Raw genomic sequence first — 19501 nt, forward strand, 5'->3', positions numbered from 1 at the left:
AGGTGGGGTGGTGTTGGGGGTGTGTGTGATGTATATGTTTATATAGTTATATACTTTCTTTTTTTGGTACTCTTTGGGCTGAATAAGAGCAGAGGTAGTATTTCTTTTAAGACGAGTGGAAAGTTACAGCTTTAGCACAGGCATTTTATTCTAGAATCATGGCTCCACATATCATGAAACACATGGAGAGCATTAACTAATTAATTATCCACCATAATTCTCTGACATATATCTGTCTAGACTGTAATGCATGCCGATTGCTTCTGCCAGGGTTACATTTTGCTTGACCTTATGGCAGACATACAGTGTAATTACTAAATGGGGGGTTAATTTATGTAAACAAATGTTAGTTTTTCATAGCATGAGCACTATCATTATGTTTTGTTGCTAGTGGATATGTTATGTAGTCAGCCATTCTTCGAGGGCTTGGGTAGATCACTATTGTACATTATACTGTAAACTCTAAAGATTTAGAGTTTACAAAGTGAAAGTATCATAATCCCTAGATAGGATTTTTGTTTCCTCTCCTACAAGTATCTGAGAACTTTAATTGGTAATGCTTTAGCAAAGTAAATATATCTTTGTATAAAGGTACTCAAATTATTTTCTAGTTAGTACAGAAGGTTTGGGGGATGCTAATGTAAACCACATCTTGTATTATCAGACATGACAGGTAAAAACAAATACTCAGGAAGAACCGGAATATATTTAATAGTTTGATAACTGTCAAGTACTGGCCTTCATCTATCAAAAACCTCAGAGATAACTGCCACACAGTAAAAGTAATTGACTTCCATTGTTCCTTATAAGCAAATCTCACCTCATGGCTCCTATTCTTAAGTGCAGGAATGTTATAGTGAAGCTATCCACCAGTTTTCTTCTTGGTTTCCAATAATACCAATAGTACCTTTTCTTTCCTTGTTTCCTTCTTTCTCATTCTTATAGAAGAAAGAAAGAAAGAAGGAGATTGATCATGTTTACAATGACATCGAAATAGCTGGAGTTTACCTTGGTGCAGACATGTAGCAGATTTGGGAATGTGACTCTTGGCAGACATCTAAGCTTACTCATTCCTTTCCTGCTTAAACGTTTCACATTTAGTCCTCTCTGTTGGAGGTCTGTCCTTGTGCTGTTTGTTTTGTGAAGTTCATGTGTTCAGTAAAAAATAAATTATTAACCTATCATCAATAATAAATATTTGTTCCTGCTGAAAGTCTGCAATGAGAAACAGAACGGTTTCTAGCAGATGCCAGTTTGGAGTTTGCTCTGCTCTTTTCATAGTTTGTGTGAAATTACTTCAGTGGCCTCAGCACAATTCCTACTACTGTCTCACTGAAAGCAATGTTGTCAGTCCTTGATAGCCAGGCAGGAAGCAGGACTGACGTTAGCAGAACTAGAAGACTAACTGTGCAGCACTGGGTAGGTGTACCTGCAGCAGTTTTGCATCTGCATGTTCAGCCAGCAACACAGATTACTGCAGTTGGTATAAACTTCCTGTGGGTCTGGCATATGTATTTAAACTGTTATTCTCAATTTTAGTGGCATATACTTTCCATTTTAACTTCTGTTGTTAACCATACCTGCCTATGCTTTGATCATTCCTACTGGCAATAGCGCCAATGTATCCATGGCAGTCACAGAATCAATGGATTTTGAAGCCTCTGTGGAGCTGCTTCATAGAATAAGGATGCTCGCTTAATTTTTTTTTTTTAAATCTCAGTGAGAACTTGGAGAAAAACCACCCTGTTTTACAGCAAGACTGGAAATTGTGGCATAAGTTACACTTGTGTAAACAGAAAGCTTGCTGTATGTCCTTGTTTAAGCCCAGAGGGCAACTGAGCACCACAAAGCTGCTCACTACTCCCCCTCTCAGGGGTGGAGAGGAGAAATAAAAGGCTTGGGATCAAGACAAGGACAGGGAGGGAAGATTCACCCATTATGGTCACGGGCAAAAGACAGACTCGACTGAGGAAGAAAAAGCACATCAATTTAATTTGGACATGTTGAGGAACTGGAGAGAGTGCAGGGAAGAGGTCACAAGTTTCAGCTTGGAAGGTTCAGATTGGGCATTATGCTTTACCAGGAAGGTAGTGCGACACTGGAACGGCAGGGTGGTGGGATATCCATCCTTTGATGTGTTCAAGGCTCCTAACAGAACCACTGAACTTGTCTTGTGTTGATGACAGTCAGGCAGCAGGCTGGACTTGGATGACTTGGATGACTTCCCATATGTTCCTTCCAGCCAGCATTTCTGAGATACTGTGAGTGACTTCAGAGATTCAAGTCAAGCTTCTGGAAAATGAGGAATGCAGAAATTACAAGCTCTGAAATCAGTCTGGAAGAGAACAAATTTCCCTTACCTCCTTTCCTGTCTTGGGGCCATTATTTCTCTTCCCTTGCATTGGTCATGGAGAGTTCATGGTCATTGCTGACAGAGGCAAGCAGGCTAACAGAAAACAAGCCCTTCTACAATATAACCCTGATTCACATCAAATAAGTCCATCCTGTGCAGTGGATGCAACATGAGTCCTGTGGGGGTGAAAAGTGACAGTGTAGATTATAACGTATCACGATCGTTATGTAAAAGGAGACTGAATTGTAGTTGCAGACATTAATTTAATTTGGGTATTACTTAAGTTTTCAGTGCTTGACTTTCTAACCGTACTGTTCTGTAAAGTATTTTATAGTTCGTAGTGATGAACTGATTAGCAATTGCAATTATGATTACTTCAAACACCAGCCAAACAGCTAGAGAAAGATTTGTATTTGAAACATATTTTTTCAGTTACAGTAGTGGACAATAATGAGTGTTTATTTAGTTTCTCCTAATTTTTGTCTAGAATAATTTTAAATCTTACAATAATTCATGAAGTAAAGTTCTGTGAATTAGTAAGTGGTATTTTGATAGGATTTTAAATTGAAATGCATAGTTATGACATTGGATATGTAGTAAGATGTTTAACTAAATAAACAATCATTGGATATGTAGTAAGATGTTTATGGATATGTAGTAAGATGTTTAATTAAATAAACAATCTCAGAATTTCAGTTACAAGCTGCTGTTCATAATTTTCTACATTAAGATGAGATTGCAGTCAGAAAAAAGTATTGACCATTACATGCACAGTGTCTAAAGTATCGTTTGCCAGTATCTAAAATCAGTTAAATCCCCTCAAAATTGGGATCAAAATTCTATGCAAAATATTAATATTACATTTTTTGAAGGAATGAGGATAGAGGAAACAGGGTGGATTTTTCATCATTTTATTTTCCTGACTAATAAGACTTTGGAACATTTAGGCATTATTTTTTTTATCTCATTGATACCTCCATATTTTTCTGGACTTCTCTGAATTTGTATACTGAAATATTTCCAGAACTCTGTGCTCTTTATTTCAGAGTGACTTCATCATTGGACTAAATAAACAAAGATGATTGCTCTTGATCTTTGAAGTAGTTTCAGAGTTTATGCTTGTTACTGCTCTTCTTTCTGAGTATTAATAGTAGCAATCAACTTCTCTGGCACCACAATTTTTTTTTTTTTTTTTTTTTTTTTTTTTTGGCTGTCATGCTTCGTTCAGTTAATGGGATAGATTTCTAAAGCAAGTTTACGGTATGACAGGTTGCCTGAATCTTCTAGGGCAGGTTATAGTGCCACTCTTCAAGTGGAGTTTGGGTTATAAATTGAAGACCTAAGTGGTTTAAAACATTTCTATTTGGGGAAAGGGGGAGGGAGGCATACTGAATGTCATGAAATTATTACTGCAGGAGGCTATAGCAAATAGCAAAGGCATCTCTATGAGATTTTACTGTCTGAATATTAAACAGCGCAGTGTAATTAGCAATGTTCTGAGGAAAGATTTCACTGTGTGCATTGAAATTCCGGCATGATCCTACATGCATTTGAGTGGCTTTGGCTGCAGCCATCACAGCAGTACCACTGGCTAGTGGAGGCACTGGTTGGAGCAGCCCAGCACAGCCACAGAGGTGTAGGTAAACACTGAGGTTCATGTTCTCCATCTGCCAGGGTGCTGCTTTCCATGGGGATTCTCAGAGAGCAGATAACATTCACGATAGTGGTGTTGCATGGCTTAATACCATGGTGCTGAGGGCAACATTTTAGGTAAAATGGTCAGGCAAGAGTGCAGATATGGTTGGGGAGAGTTGGTGAGTATGCTTAAAGATTAAATTGAAGCTGAGTATGGGTTACAACTTGGGTGCTACAACCAAGAGTTTTGTCTTAAGGATGTCTACACTGTGGAAGAGCAGAAAGCAAAGAAGTGCAGTATTTTTTTCTCAGTAATTCTCCCTGTGAATATTGTCAGGGTAGACAATGAGTCCCCAGAGGAATGTAGTGCAAGATAAATACTGCTTATAAAATTCAAATAATTTTCCATAAACTTCCTCCCGCAGAAGAGTCCGTACAGTGCCTGCATGTTCCTGGTGTGTTTGGTGGCACTCATCAGTGGCAGTGGGTGTTTCTGGAGTGTGGGTGTACAGCTCTTCCCTTCGTGTAAATGTTGGTGTGGTTACATATAGCTGCCATCATCCAAGGATGCAGGGAGAGGCACTTGTACCCAGCAAGACACAAGTCTTCATCTGGTCCTGATCATGGTAGGGAAGAGGGGCTGAGCCTTGGCTGAGGCTCCTCCAATACCTGTAGCCTACTTAGTACAGTAAGGTGTAGGGCCCTCAGCAGCATAACATCCCACAGATAAAAATTCACAGGATGGGGAGGAAAATATGGGACTGATGTGACCTTCCAGTCCATACATATATAATATTACATGAACAGCCAATTTTAAACATGATGTAGTTACAGCTTTTGCTTTATTGAGTAGCTGAGATACAGGGGAGCTCAGATGGAGACCATATACTTTGCACTTGTGGACGCCAATGAATTTCAGCCTAGTCCAGTTAAGTATGCAGGTTTTAGAATGTTCAGAATAATAGACCTTTAACCAAAAGCGCTGCTCAGTCTTCAGTGACTTTACGAGTGGAAAGAGAAGGAAAGTCAAGACCAGTATAGCAAAATTGAGGGAGTTAGCTACCTAATGAATTGTGTCAGGGAGCAGCGGGAGCAGGGCTGCTCCTCAAGGGTCAACGAGCCAGGAGCTGAGGATGGCTGCAACATGGACAGGCAGCCCTCACCAGTGGGCTCAGCCAGGGAAGCAGAGTTGAGGCAACAGCAGTGGGTCCTGGTGGCACTCCAGGGAGCATCAGGCGACAGCAGGAGATCAAGTCAGGTGCAAGGCCAGGGTAGAAAATCCAAACAACAAGCCAGAAACAGGGCTGGGGACCAGCACTGCCTCAGCATCTTTGGAACAGCAACAGGGCTCTGGGCTTGGCTGCAGGGGGGTCCTGGTCTATGGGCACGGGTATGTAAAGCTGGAAGGTGAGTAGAGAAGTATGTAAAAAATTAGGTAAATCAAATAATACAGAAGTGGTAGGAATGACTTTAATCATAATTAATAAATTGTAGGCTAATTCTGCCTTTCTCAGTGCTATATCTGTAAACTAATCATCTCATACAAAACGGACAGGTAGTTCATCAGTTATGATCATGTGAGCCTTCTGTATCCCTCCTGCTCTGGGCAGAAAGATAACTCAAGCACAAGGAACTGGAACATTGTGATACTTGATTCATGCCATTACCATCTTGATGGAGTGTCATTTTACCAGAGCCACCTGTTCAGGAAGGAAAAAAATAGTTCCACTAGTATTCAGTATTATCATATTTATTTCAGCAAGATTTGGCAATGAAAATCAGCTCTGAGCTGAGGCATAAGTGCTGAGCTTCCTAAAGTTCTATTAAATAATTTGCACTCTTTTATACCGAATACAGGAAATTTTACTTTACTTCTGGGAATTGTGTTTGCACTGTACTGGAGGAAGCTATGTTGTTGAATAACTGACAATTAACTGAGAATGGTAAAATAATAATTACAAAATTAGAAGGAGTGTTTTTATCATAAAAGAACAGACACCTTTATAAGCTGTAATTATCTTTTTGCTAATTTGGTCTCTGACTGGCATGCAAAGCATACAGAGGATGGAACTCTTCCCAGGCATTACACCACTACAGTCAAAGCACCGTGTTAAAGGTGAGGTTTGTACACTGCATGTGTTGTAAAATCAGGTCACACAGGAACAAGTCTGATGGTGCTGAGTATCTGTCACTCAGAGGATGCTTATCTGTCAAGTAAAGAATAATCACAACTGCCGAAATCCCTTCATGTAGGATTAATTATTGAGAGGCTGGGGCAGATGGTTGCCACAGATCACTAAGTTGAAACCAGCTCTCAACTTTGTCTAGTTGTTCAGTTTACATAATTCTCCCCTCACTCTGTTTTTGTTGTTGGTCAGTCATGGGTTTTTAAAACACAAATATAGTCTGCCCTCTGTACCGAAGAATGTATAGTAAAGCCCCTATGTAAGGCAGAAGTTGTTTGAAATAGGATGCACAAAAGTGATCATGAGATAAAGAGCACACTGATTCTTCAGAAGCCTTTACTCAGTCAGATACACACAGCTCCTGCAAAGTCCATTTTTTGAAGATGGAAGGGTTTGGGAGGTTTTGTCCACTTCCTTCACCGTATACAAATGTTTTGGTTCAATTTACAGGAAGAAACAGGATGAAGCAAATACAGTAACATGCTAAATGTATACATTTGCAGATGGGAGGGTAAAATATGTGAAGGGAAGCATAATAGTACATTTCATGGCGAAGCAAATGACAAAGTGAAAGAAGAGAGCCTGCTATTCATGCAAGAGTTTCATGAGCATCTTGTACCACCAATTGGAAGTTTGAATTTGATGTTTAGTTTAACAGGAATGAGTGAATTGACTCAAAGAGTATGTGTTAAAATGAAAAGAGAAAAATTAAATGTCTGACAATAAGTAGTCTCTGCTCCCTAAGCAATTACTGACATACAGCTGATTCGGGCACTGAGACAGGGCAATGTAAGGTTTTGTAAGAGGTGGTTTGGCAGAAAGTCCAAGTTGTCAGACACCATCCCTGGTTTACAAGCCAAGGGGGTAGAGAAAGCATTGACAACAGCACTAGTAGCAGTGAGTGTTCATTCATCGTTTTATATGGCATGGACTAGGTGGGGATAAGTAGGGTTGTGGTAGAGTGATTCCCTTCTTTTTTTACAGGTTATTTCAAGCAGCAGTGATGCACAATGACTCATTAGGCTGAAGGGCATGCTAGAGGGTCAGTTCTTTCATCATCTCTCAGTATGCACATAAAGCCGTTTGGAGGTATGATGAAGTGACATAATCTGAGGTAGGATACACACTCCAGCAATTTCAGGTTAACTGTCATGAAACTAGAACATGAACATACATATTTATTTCTTACACTGAAGGCACATTTGCCAAAGCATAAGAACTACAATTTATTTGCATCACTTTTTTTTTTTTTTTTTACAATTAGGCAGTTTATGATAATGCAGGTTTTTTACAGGTATTTAGTTTAAAAAATCAAAACACTCTGAAATGTTACTAGTGGGAAACAGCATAGATATCTTGATGTTTTTAATAGAGTTAAAGCATAAAAATATGAAAATTGAGGGGAGAGCTTGTTCTAGAAATAGTAAAATACAGTTTCACAGGAACAGTATCATATAATGAATTATGTGACTAGAAAGAAATAACATGAGCAAATAACAAATCAGTTTTGAAATGCCTAACTGAAAATTGTGAAGGAAGTGCTGGTAATATAGAGCATGTAGATAATGACAATAAAACAAGAAGTAGAACTAGTAACTAGTCAGGAGTAGGAATGGGAAGAAATGAGATATAAGACAGCATGTGTAAGGATTTTTAGTTTGATAGAGAAAGACACCTCTCAGGTTTGGAGAGAGACTCCAGCTGGAGAAATGCCCGTAGCAGTCCATTCACTGAGCGTATCAGTATATACACAGTTGACTTCTACTTTTTTATGCTATGCTGTAACTTAATTTATTTCAATTGGAATAGTGTTTCATACTTTCTAATATTCTAATAAGTGTTCTGCTTTGTGACTTCTTATCCTCTGTATTAACATTTCTAAGTAGCTGATCAGAAAGAGATGAACCTAATAATCTAATGAACTGATTGATGTTGTCATTAACTGTGCTCATCTAATTAGTCAACAACAAAAGCTGATTTACCAGCCTTTCTTCTCAAGGCTCTGAACTGATAATGTTTTTTCAAGACTGTAAAGGAGATGCAGGAAGGCATCTGAAACTCATCTATGACAGTGAGATTGCTTTGTAGGATAGGGGAATCATTTTACTGAAGTACTCATGATTCTATTTGTTTGTTCCTCCAGGTTGATAGGATTGCCTATTGCATGTCATAGTTTTTTCTGGAACATAATCGTTATTCATAGGATTTTCAGACTGGTAGCTCCACTAAATATAACTATTTGCGTCGTTTATGGTCTTAATTTGGTGATTATCTTTTTCACTTTTTCACTCACCAAAGCAAAAGAACTGTATAACTTTCCAATATTTTGATTTCTAAGACCTGACAAGAAGCGTATTACTAATAATGCTTTTAAATGTTTCAAACTCAAGGGCACATGCAAATAAACTTACTGAGCTTAGGTGCCTACCAAAGAATAATAGAGAAATATGCAATATGTTGTAATACCTGATTCAGAACTCTTTGATTTAATGACAACAGTGTCAATTTATAAATCTTCATAACAAATTGAAAAGTGAAAATTAGAACATAAAAAATAAAATCATATGTCAGAGTGGAACCCAGAATGCATCTGTAATTACATTATTTATTTCCATATTTGTACAACTAGAAAGTAACATCTGAATTGTCATCTAGCCCAAGTAGATTGTCTAATACAGAGTGAGAAACCAAAGTAACAGTGTCATGAGATCCTGTCCCAAAATTTAAACTAGTTTGCCCTCATACAGATGCTATTCTGAGTTAACATGTATGAAATAAGTTGTTTGTTTTTTTTTTTTTTTCTTGAGATTCAGCTTTCATGTTTGCATAGACAGACACATCTGTATAACATTGAGCTAGAAGATCTCATTTTATCTTGCCACCATTTCAAAGTGTCTACTTATTTGGGAGTGTAATTGTCTGCCCACTTGACTGTAAAATTCCTGGTTTTATACCTGAAACACAGATTCGTCTTTTTGCATCACCTTGTAGAAGGAATTTGACAGTTGTGGCACAGGGCATTTTAATGCACAAGCTTGGTTGCCCTCAACTGAATTTGTGTGACTAGGACTTTAGAAGGTCCTTCAAATACTCAGCCAAGGGGTCTCTTCTGCATATGGACTTTATTCCATGTAACAGGCTGTTCGCTGGATGTTTAAACCCCCTGTTTTGTCTGGGAGACTGACTGACTCCTCGGTGTTTCATTTGTATAGATGAACCAAAAAGGAGAAAAAAAGTAATAAGATCAGCAAGATAGGAACCTATAATTTACTAATTAAAACACTTTTTTTCTTTTATAATGGACAATTAACAGAATGTATGGACAGCAGTTGAGACTCACTGGAATCCAAGACAGTCTAATGACTGAGAAAGTTTAAATGCATTTATTAGGCTTCAAATTGCTTTCCTTTTGTCTTCTGTGAGATAGCACAGCCATATTCTTTCAGCAAAGACTTCTGAGAATGCTGGAGACACGATTCTAAGTGACGTATTAAAATGGAGCAGAGAATGACTCCAGAGCTACAAACTCTCAGGACTTATTGGGTTCATAATTTCTTGACAGGGAGGAAAGGATGCACAAACTAGTGCTTTAAGAAAGCAAGATATTTGACAAATGAACTGCAAAAAAGCATTACCCAAAGTCTGTTTTCTGTGTGGTTTGGTGTTTGGGGTTTTTTTTTCATATTCCAAACACTATACTTGTGAAACTTTCACAGATTTTTTTTGTTTATGAGTTTTATTAAATAAGCAGACTGCTCCATCTGGAAAAGAGTCATGCTTATCTTTAACAGTTAATTTTATGTGGTGGTCTGGTCTTTTCCTATTACTCTAGAGACAGATCTCCTGTAGCTAGGACATGCCTGCTAGCACTAACGAATTTCAGGTAAAACCTGTAAGCAGGTCAGCAATGCATTTTGGTCCCATGTTGGATTCTGAAGTTGCACTTTTATGATAATCAACTCAGGTATTCAAAATATTTCTGAGTGTATTGAAAAGAGGTTCTTCTGTATCCCTGAAAAGCACATGAGCTATGCTGGAAAGTCAAGGGGAAAAAACTGTCAAAACCAAGAGTTTCTGTTTTCATTTTTTAGTATTAGTTGTTCTTAAGCTAAAACAAGGTCAAATACATTAGAGGATGGCAAGAAAATTCACACACTATATGGTTGGCTAAATTCCTTTTCACAAGTTTAAAGTATGAAAGAAAGTCCTTTTCCCCAGCTGTTGTATATGTTAAAAGTTTGGCTGAAGGAGAGTGATTTTTCTTCATAAAATTAAAATAATATTAGAGAAATAGCGTTCAAATGATTTTATAAAGTCATCTCTGCAGTGTAAAACATACTGATAAATACAGTCAGAATAATATTTTTAAACACAGTAAATTACTGTTTTTTACAGATAATATATTTCTTTGATGCTTATTCTGAACTGTAAAGCATTTTGCCTGCTTCTTTTCAATTGTTGTTATGAAAGCAGTTGTAATGCCAAGTTTTTCCTGAGAATATAGCCTACAGAAAATAAAAAGGGGAATATTTTTCTTCTTGTGGAAGTATTTTTGCTAGTGGACCTCATGCAAGACAGAGATTTTCCCACAGGACTAAACAGGACAAATACAGGCTTCATCTTTTACTGGTGGAGAAAAGTAGACAGAAATGATGAACAAATAACCTGAATTTTAATACTTTAGAAATTGCTTGAACAGAAAGGCAATTAATAACATCAAAACAGACCAATTTGTAAGCATTTGAATAAAATAGTCTGATAAATAATAGGTAGAATGAGGTTAATTGAAAACCATTTATGTCTGATCACTGGTTTTGTTCTGAATAAGATAACAAACTGAGCAGGAAAATTAAAAAAAACAGGAGAGACTACTTTACAGTACTGAAGTATTTGACACAATATTTTTGAGTTTCCACAGTAGCCAGAGTAGATAACTAGGGAACAAGAGATTAGACTAGTAATACTTCCTCAAGGTATGCTTCCACTGGCCACATATTTCTGTGGGTGCTGGCAAGGGGGGTGATGCCTGCATTTAACAGCCTCAATGGCATCCTCCACAAATCCGTGCTGTTGCACTTGGATCCATGCAAACCTTAAAAGCTGCAGCATCCTCTGGCAAGCAGTTCTGTAGGACAGAAATGCCTGAGCTAATGCTGGAACAGTTAGTTCAGGTGCAAGGATCAACGTGGCTGTACCAGCTTTCATGATAAGTTGCTCAGCCGTGTGGAGGAGCAATCAATGAGAAGCTGGTGAGAGCCAGCAGCAGTGGTCTTGTAGCTCTTTCAGAGAGCTTCTGTGTCTTCACTGGCTAACCTACTGTGCCTTGCGGGTGCACGTCCATTTCTTCCCGTGGCGGACCAGAAACCACTCTGGACTGTCCATTTCTTCTTCCATACTGAGCTGTGTTTATTACTGTACAGAATAATATCTTTTAACAAGCTAGGAAGTGTATGGCTCTCAGACCATCAGCTCTGAGACTGATTCAGAAGCCATTGCTGAAATGCTGTACATCCCCTCTTTCTTCTCCAGCTGTTGGACAGCTATTAAAATTGCCTGTTCTCTTTGGGAAACTGAATGACACCTTGGTGTTTCATTTGTAGGTAAGATCAAAAGAAGAGACCCAAAGCACTTTTCAGGGTTAAATCTAGGATTCTGAATTCACAAGGCTGGTGCCTCTTCAGGTTTGCTTATCCTCTTTGCCCTAACAACCTCTTGCTGGCTCCCTGTCTTCCTGAAACAGATGTGGTTTCTTTGGTTTTAATAATTTAATAGATTTCTCTTCTGTGAACTTGCTGCCCTTTGAGCCCATATACCCTTTTGTCAGACAGAGCTTCTTCTGGGCACGATGTCTACAGCTCAACTTCACTGAACTACCATCCCTTTTTTGTGTTAAGCCTTCCTTGTCTGGTTCCATCTGGTGACACTCAGTTTTCAACTGAAATTAAAAGTTGATTTGTATCCACCTTCTCTGTGACCATAATGACTTCATTATTTTTTATTATATTCTTCTGCTTCCGTTATCTGTCACTCTTTCAACCTGCTGGATTCTGGCTTACTAAAGTCTTCCTAATGTGGAAGTGAATACCCCTCCTCTGAAGCTTTTCCACTTCTGCTGTGTTATTAAGTCCTGCAGTCCTTCCCTGTTAGCTCATAGCTTATTATTCTGAATGACTTAGTATCTTCAAACTTTCATTTCATTGTTCATCTCCTGTTTCTGATATGATCTGAATAAATCACTCCACTGGTAACCACCCTCCATTATGATAAATGATCATTTATTTCCTATATATTAACAATTACCTATTTATATTCCCATGGTTGCTTATTCTCATTAAAGTGTGTTTGTTAGAGATCTTGTCAAAAGTCTGTTGAAAAGTGAAATAAGTACTATCAATCAATCTGTCCCTTATCTAACAAGCTTATTGCTTATGTATTTCATCTTCAAAGTGCAAAGGTAGGATTGTGAATCAGCCCTTTTGACTCCCCTTCGCATATCTTATTTATTCCTATGTCTACTACTTCTGTACTTTATTATGGTTTGCTATAGTTTATATGATTTTTTCAGTATGCTGTTGTATTTACATTCTTCTGGTCCTGAGATATCAGAGTGGTTTAACATAATAGGCTGTACACCATGGTTATGGCACACTTAGATACAGGGAACAGTTCAGATGCTATCATTAGAGATTCAAGTTATGACGTCCCAAAATCTGCAAAGTGCTACTGGCCAAGTACAGTGTATGTTGAAGGAAAAATAATGGTTGAATTATACCTGATACCTTCTCATTTCAATTCATACGACCTTGTGCTTTTCAGTGGAAAAGTCAGCCATTCTAAAATATTAGGATTTTCCAGGTTATTGTGCTCCCTCAGCTAAGGAGAAGGAAAGACTCTACAGAAAACAGAAATCTGCTTTTCCTCATCTCCAGATTTGCTGCAGTCTCTGGGCATGAGTGAGCAGCTGTGTGGTGCTTGGCTGCTGGCCAGGGCTACCATACCACCCCATACCACCTCACAGCATACACCACACCACACCGTGCTTGTGTGCAGTAGGTCTTTATGACATCTAGAGCTCCATTTGGCAATGTTACGATTCTAAATGGAGAAAAATGTCTTCATCTTGACATATTGAAACTGTTCCTATTATGACCTTCAGAGCCTGCACCACAGCAGCTTCTTCCCCAAGACAGTAAATGGCACAATATTTCAGCTCTTACCAACTGAATGAACACTGGTCAAACTGACTTTCACCTCCTGCAGGTAGTGCTTTAAGAGTTGTACGCATAAACAGCTGAGCATTAATGAGTGCAATGATTTTTATGGAGTCAAATGCTACGTGTCGGAGAAATGAAGTATTAGATCAGAAAATTGCTGCAGGTGGGGTTTTTTTATACCATAATTTAAAACATTTCCTCAATAGACTACCTGTCATTCTGTGCACTGCATTTAAGTAGAAGTTGCACTTCAAATGAAAACACATAGCAAAAGGGGAGAGGGGGAGTTAGAAATACTTTTTGTTTCTTTCAGATGTGGCTATGGTTAATTATACCATGAACCTTAACGTAACTATTTTATGCTATAAAATTCTGTGGGTTTGGTTTTTTTTCCCCTTAGGGAGACAATTTCTTTTAAGATGTTTATTGCAGTTTACGTTCTTTTCCACCACTTATCTCTTCAAAATATATCAAAATTGTCAAAAATTTTGTTAGAAGTCAATTGTTTCACAGATCACACAGAGCAGTCATTAATAGCAGTGCATTTAGGCTAAGGATTGGACACACAGAAGCACAGCAGTAAAAGCTACCTGTTGACAGCTTGACTCTGTAGTCTTAATTGCTCTGATGTTTTGAAAATGAAAGGTATGGCTGAATAATCAAAGCTAAATCACAGTGTCATACCATTTGATGGAAAGATTAATAACCAAGACTGTATCCACATTAGACACTCAGATGTTTGTCTAATTGGAAAGTATGCTTTTCAAGTGAAATGAATACCTGAGAGATAAAGATATGGGGCCAAATTCCTTGTTGATATAAAATGATATTGCTTCTTTTATTACAGTTAAACTATTCTAATTAATAAGAGACGGTTGCCCCAAAACCTGTGTTCTTCTTAATCCGCATGCAGGATTGATAAATTATTACTCCTCTGAAGACCAATTTATAGATAAAGAGGGCTATAACTGGTACTAAGAATATTTAGCAAGAAGAAATCTTGCTAATCTTGCTAATACTGCACTGGAACTGCCATTCAAATCAGGCAAAATTGCAAGGAGAATCTGTGGCAATGACTGAAAAATCTATTTTAATTTATTATTATTCCCAAACAATAAGCTCATTTTGTAGTCACTAAAAGCGTGACACTTAGAAACTATTATTAAGAAGATTGTGTTTTCTTATTTTTTGTCTCACTGCCTTGTTTAAATTTGTATGTTGTCTGAGAGATAGCTACTTTTGTCAGCTAGTTTTGTTTTCAGCAGTAAGGGATGATTAAAAAAAGTATTAGAGTACAAATAAATATTAAAAAATTAGAATTTGCCTGAAAGTTACAGTTAGTAACCATACCTACTACAGCGAATCTATTTAGTGGATGTCAAACAGCTGCACTGAATACTTACAAATAACCCAATGTGACTCAAGGTCTACTACATTATAAAAAGCGGACTGATGAAGGCTGTGAGCACACTTGCTGTTTATGTTCATGGTGCTGGTTGCTTCATTTTGCTATCTGTGTTACTATTTTAGACCCTTGCAGCAAAGAGCCTGAGTGCTTATAGAAACAGCTGGAAGTACACAGAAAAAGTAATAGCTCTTACATGATCGTCTGCTACACTGCAGACTGGCTCAGAGAATCGTAACCATTCACTGCAGCCTGTGATGGGACTGGGGATGCCAGCTTCCCACCAAGAGAAGGCTCTGTTCCTGAAGGAGAATGCTTAGTCAATCCAGAAAGAAAGATAGGGAGCATATAAGAGAGCACGTGTAGAGGAGGCCAGTATCGGGGATTTTTTTTTTCTTTTTTAATGTATGTGTTTTAAAGATGAGTATTTAATATGTCAATTGCAAGTCAGTTATTCAGTATTCTGAGTGCTTTTCCTTTGACAGGTATTTTTAGGGAAACAAAAACGTGGTTCCTACAACATTAATGGAGTTTTTTTAATTCTTGGTTTATATAAACTTCTCCCCCTTTCTGTGAAAATCTTGTCAGTGGCTATTATAACAAGTAGAAGGATGAAAAGGTTTGAGGAACTCTTACCCAAAACTTTTTTGGAATAAAGGTACACTTTGGATGCATCTAAGGTTTCATTCCAAAGATAACTTCTGTGTTCTGCCTGATTTAGGATATTGTCCTTCCTGTGCCTGTCCTTTCTTATATCACATCAGTCCATAGCAAAAATGTTACATATACATAGATACATATACATAGTTATTAAACATGCTTTCTCTTTATATCACCGCACCTTGAGGAAGACCCATCTCGATTTCATCTTTGCTAAATACAGATTATTTGTTCTCAATGATTATCCTACACAACTGCAGTGAGATCTGCAGTCTGCAGACCTGTAGCTGGTATGGGAAAGGTCATACCATTTGATGTGACCTGAGCATGCTCGAGGAGGGCAATTGTTTCTGTAGATACTTTAATTCTGTCTTTGAGATTTGTAGAACTGCCACTGTGAATAATGTCAACAGCTTACTAAATATTCCCATACACGGATGGCATGTCTTTTAGCACACTGGCTTTCTGGATGATCTTTCCATAGAATTCAGTGTCCCTCCCCTGGATAGGGCAGGTGGACTTAGTTATCCTAGAGCCATAAGGATAGTGTTCAAAACCTCCCACAGTTTGTATGAGTGTACAGAAAATGACCCTAAAGGAGAAGGAAATTACTTGGCACCACCCCTCTTCCCCTACCTCAGATCCCACCAATTACAGTGCATAACTAAGGTAAGTGCCAGGGTTGACAGGAATCAGGTATGTGTCGCACAGTGCTTTCCTTTGTACCACACGCTTTATATCCATGGAGCATTGGATTGACATGTTTTTTGGATTGACATGTATGTTTGGAGGATCATGACTGCTGTTACTTATCAGGTGATGATAGCTGTGACACATTTTCCTGTAAAACTGAAGCTGAATTGTTGTAGTTCTCTTTCCATTCCTAGATAATTAGCAAAATTGGTCTGCCATCTATTCAAAAAAAAGCAGTTTGATGAGCCATGGGTCTGGGTCTTGGTCTATCTGTTCTTGGTGTTCCTCTCCTGAGAAGGAGCTGTTTACATTAGCTGTCTTTTGGGGGTATGAGTGGAACCTTCTGACTAAACTAAAGTTACTCTTCATCACTCTGTATTCTTGGTATTCTGTGTGACTGCATTCCATTTGAAATTAATTGTACTCGTTTATGGAGGTCTAAAGCACTGCTTGTCCTGTTAGATTTAAAATGTCAGTCTGTACCTCACATACACCCTGTGAGTAGTTTCCACAGGCAATCAGGTTTTGCTGGGCTGCCTTTATGATGGAAGAGGGTTTTTTTTTTCTGAAAACCTGTACACTGTATCTCTACATCTCTTTAAAAATCCAGAAAATATGCTTAATTAGCGGGACATTTCACCAACAGTAGATAATACTAATGTTCCAGTTTACGTTTTGCACACTGACCTGTAAATTCACAAATGCCGAATCATGTCTTACTCACTGTCACACTGACAGCTACAACCCACTTGAGTTAACAATGAGAAATAAGAAAATTAAGATGGCAGCGTGTTTTCTTTGACAGCTCACATAGTCTGGAACTTGCTTCTCTTTCACAAAACCTACATAGCCTGAACGTGGTGATATTAGAGACCTTCTGTGAAAGATCTCAGTTAACAAAGATTCCTTCAACAGAAGTGAAATGTGAATAGTTAGAAAACAGCATGTATTTCTTTTTAAATAGTGAAATTACTATTTCTGTCAAAATGTTGATGAAAGCTTTGGATTTGCTTGGGATTTAAACTGTTTACCATGTAAATAAACATGCCAAACCTGGGGAGGGCTGTAGTAGCTATGAGTCAGTGCAATAAACTAGACAGAGACTTTTAAAAGAAAAGGAGAAGCATGGGAATTCAGTATATCCACCTCTTGCTTACAGAAGCAGCTGGAGCACGGTGGGGAAGCATGATAAACAGAAATAGTGAACTCAACAGCTCCTCCACACAGGGCAAAGAAATGCATTGTCTGTGCAAGATGTGCCCCTAGTGTGTCTGTATTACTTTGTATAAAGGCCTCATATTCTTTCTTTGTCTGGAAATGAATGAGGCAGACAGCTCACAGCTCAGGGACTGTAAGGTTGTCTGCATTGCTGTCTTGGTGAGGAGGAGTTTCTGGTGGACTTGCAGAGGAGCTGAGAAGCTGCCAGTCTCTGCAGGCTCTGGAGAGTCAAGGTGACATGCATTCGTGCATTTGGCCATGCTAGAGAGAAGGATAAGTCACCTCAGTGAAAAAAATCAGGGAGAATGTATCTGTTTCTACCAATGTCTAAGTCTGTATATTTTGAAAGCTTGCACTCAGTATTTCTAACTGCAGAAAATGAAGAAGCCTGAACACATTATGTAAGTTCAGACTGTTACATCTAGTTCTGTTTAAAAGGATACAGTAATATTTTAGCTTTTTTTTGATAATGTTGCAAATCGGTGTGCTGAGAACACTTCCTCAGCATCTTCCTATTGTCATTTGTGCAGTTACTCTTTTAGAGCCAGATACAACTCTCTCTATCTTCCTGGAGGGTGGGAGAGTAGAAGTCTACTAATCCCCCCCTGTCCTCACTGCCCATCCCACCATGTTCAGATTGATGATTCTGCTTTTCCTATGTGTGCTGCCCTTCTGGAATTTCCGGTGGAGCTGTTGCCTTTACTAAGGGGACAGTCTACTCAAAATGCACTTTAGGCAGAGTCTCTAGCCCTGTAAATACAGGGCACGGGCACTGTTTTGGGAAACCATGGTCTGTAATTTTAGCTTCTGATTTCTGTCACCTGAAGGGAAATCAGAAGGTTTCCATTACTTCAAAGGGAAAGTCAATGGAAGACTTTTTACAGTTGATGCTCTCCAGACTCCAGTTCCTGAATGACAGAAGAGAGTTTCCCCATGAACTGGAAGAAGACTCCTCATCTGCTGCTCTTACAGCAGCAGAGAGAGAGGGGAAGAGGTATGAAGTTTGAGGACCAGAAGAACAAGCTAACCCAAAGCTTGCAAGCCATTATGAAGGGCACACTTCTGACATTTAATGTGGGGTGAACTGGGCAGTCTCAAGGAGAATGGAAAGCAGGAATTTGTCTGCTAGGGAGATAAAGTAATTCATTCTAGTGCTCCTGGGCTGTATGTTTTCTGTTGGGCTGTCTGCAAGGTGAAGGGAACAGCACTAAATTAATTGGGGCAGCTTGTGTGTAGGAGAGCAGAGCTAATTAGCACTGTGTGGAGATGCAAGTATAGATGGAAAATCATGGGTGTTTAGGGAGCGGAATCAATTAGGAACCTGCACTGGAGGGGTTGGGGGTTTGTCCACTTAGAAGATTATTTGATTAGGAAAACTTTTTGGTGCTTTGGGAGAAAGGAAATCCTTTTTATTTTAGATGATAGGGAGGTAGAACGAGATGAAGTCGGTAGAGCAAAGAAAGAATTGAAAGGAAGCCTATCCTTAAATCATCTCACTTTCCTCCCATCTAAAATTCATTCCCCTCCCAGAATTCTTACCCTTTTTCCATCTTTAATGCAAAGACAATTCAAAATGGCGTAGAGGAATAAAATGCCTTGCCTTCCCAAATCAAAGGGCTAGCGCCCTCCTTTCCATTTCCATATGTTGGCATTAAGTACGTAGGGATGGTGTGCTCTTTTCTGCTTTTCTTTTACATAAACTTTAGTAGTGGGAAGAGAGGACCTACAGATGAACCACCTCGACAGAGGGTTTTCTTCCTCTGCCAAACAAGACTGTGTGTGGAAAGTTTTACCCAGTTCCTGAAATTGCTAATCCACCCATTTCCAGATCAGAACTGATATGCAAATTTGAATGCAGTTTTTCTCAGGGAAACTTGATGTTAGCAAGTATAGATTCTATTTATATGTGCTCATTCATACATATTTGTTTCTTTACATAGCAATATTTTGAACTTTATGACACATTATGTTATGCAGTAAATTTTGGTTTAATTTGTGTTCAGAAGGCCCTCTGGCCCTGTCTAAGGAACACAATTATTCTAATAAGCTGAGGCTTTAAATTTTGCAATATTAAACAACTTGTGAGTAACTAGGTAAAGAGAAGATTGAGGTATTAATGTTCTCTCAAAATGAGAGA

At 38.5% G+C, this 19501-nt stretch overlaps 1 protein-coding gene across 7 annotated transcripts in view; it reads left to right on the forward strand.

Moving 5' to 3' along the window:
* LOC113476639 (catenin delta-2) overlaps positions 1 to 19501 on the forward strand; it is a 266375-nt gene that overhangs the window by 141231 nt on the left and 105643 nt on the right. The window lies entirely within an intron of this gene.

The sequence above is a fragment of the Athene cunicularia genome, assembly GCF_003259725.1.
Source record: "Athene cunicularia isolate RWA chromosome 2 unlocalized genomic scaffold, athCun1 chr2_part1, whole genome shotgun sequence".
Lineage (NCBI taxonomy): Eukaryota > Metazoa > Chordata > Aves > Strigiformes > Strigidae > Athene > Athene cunicularia.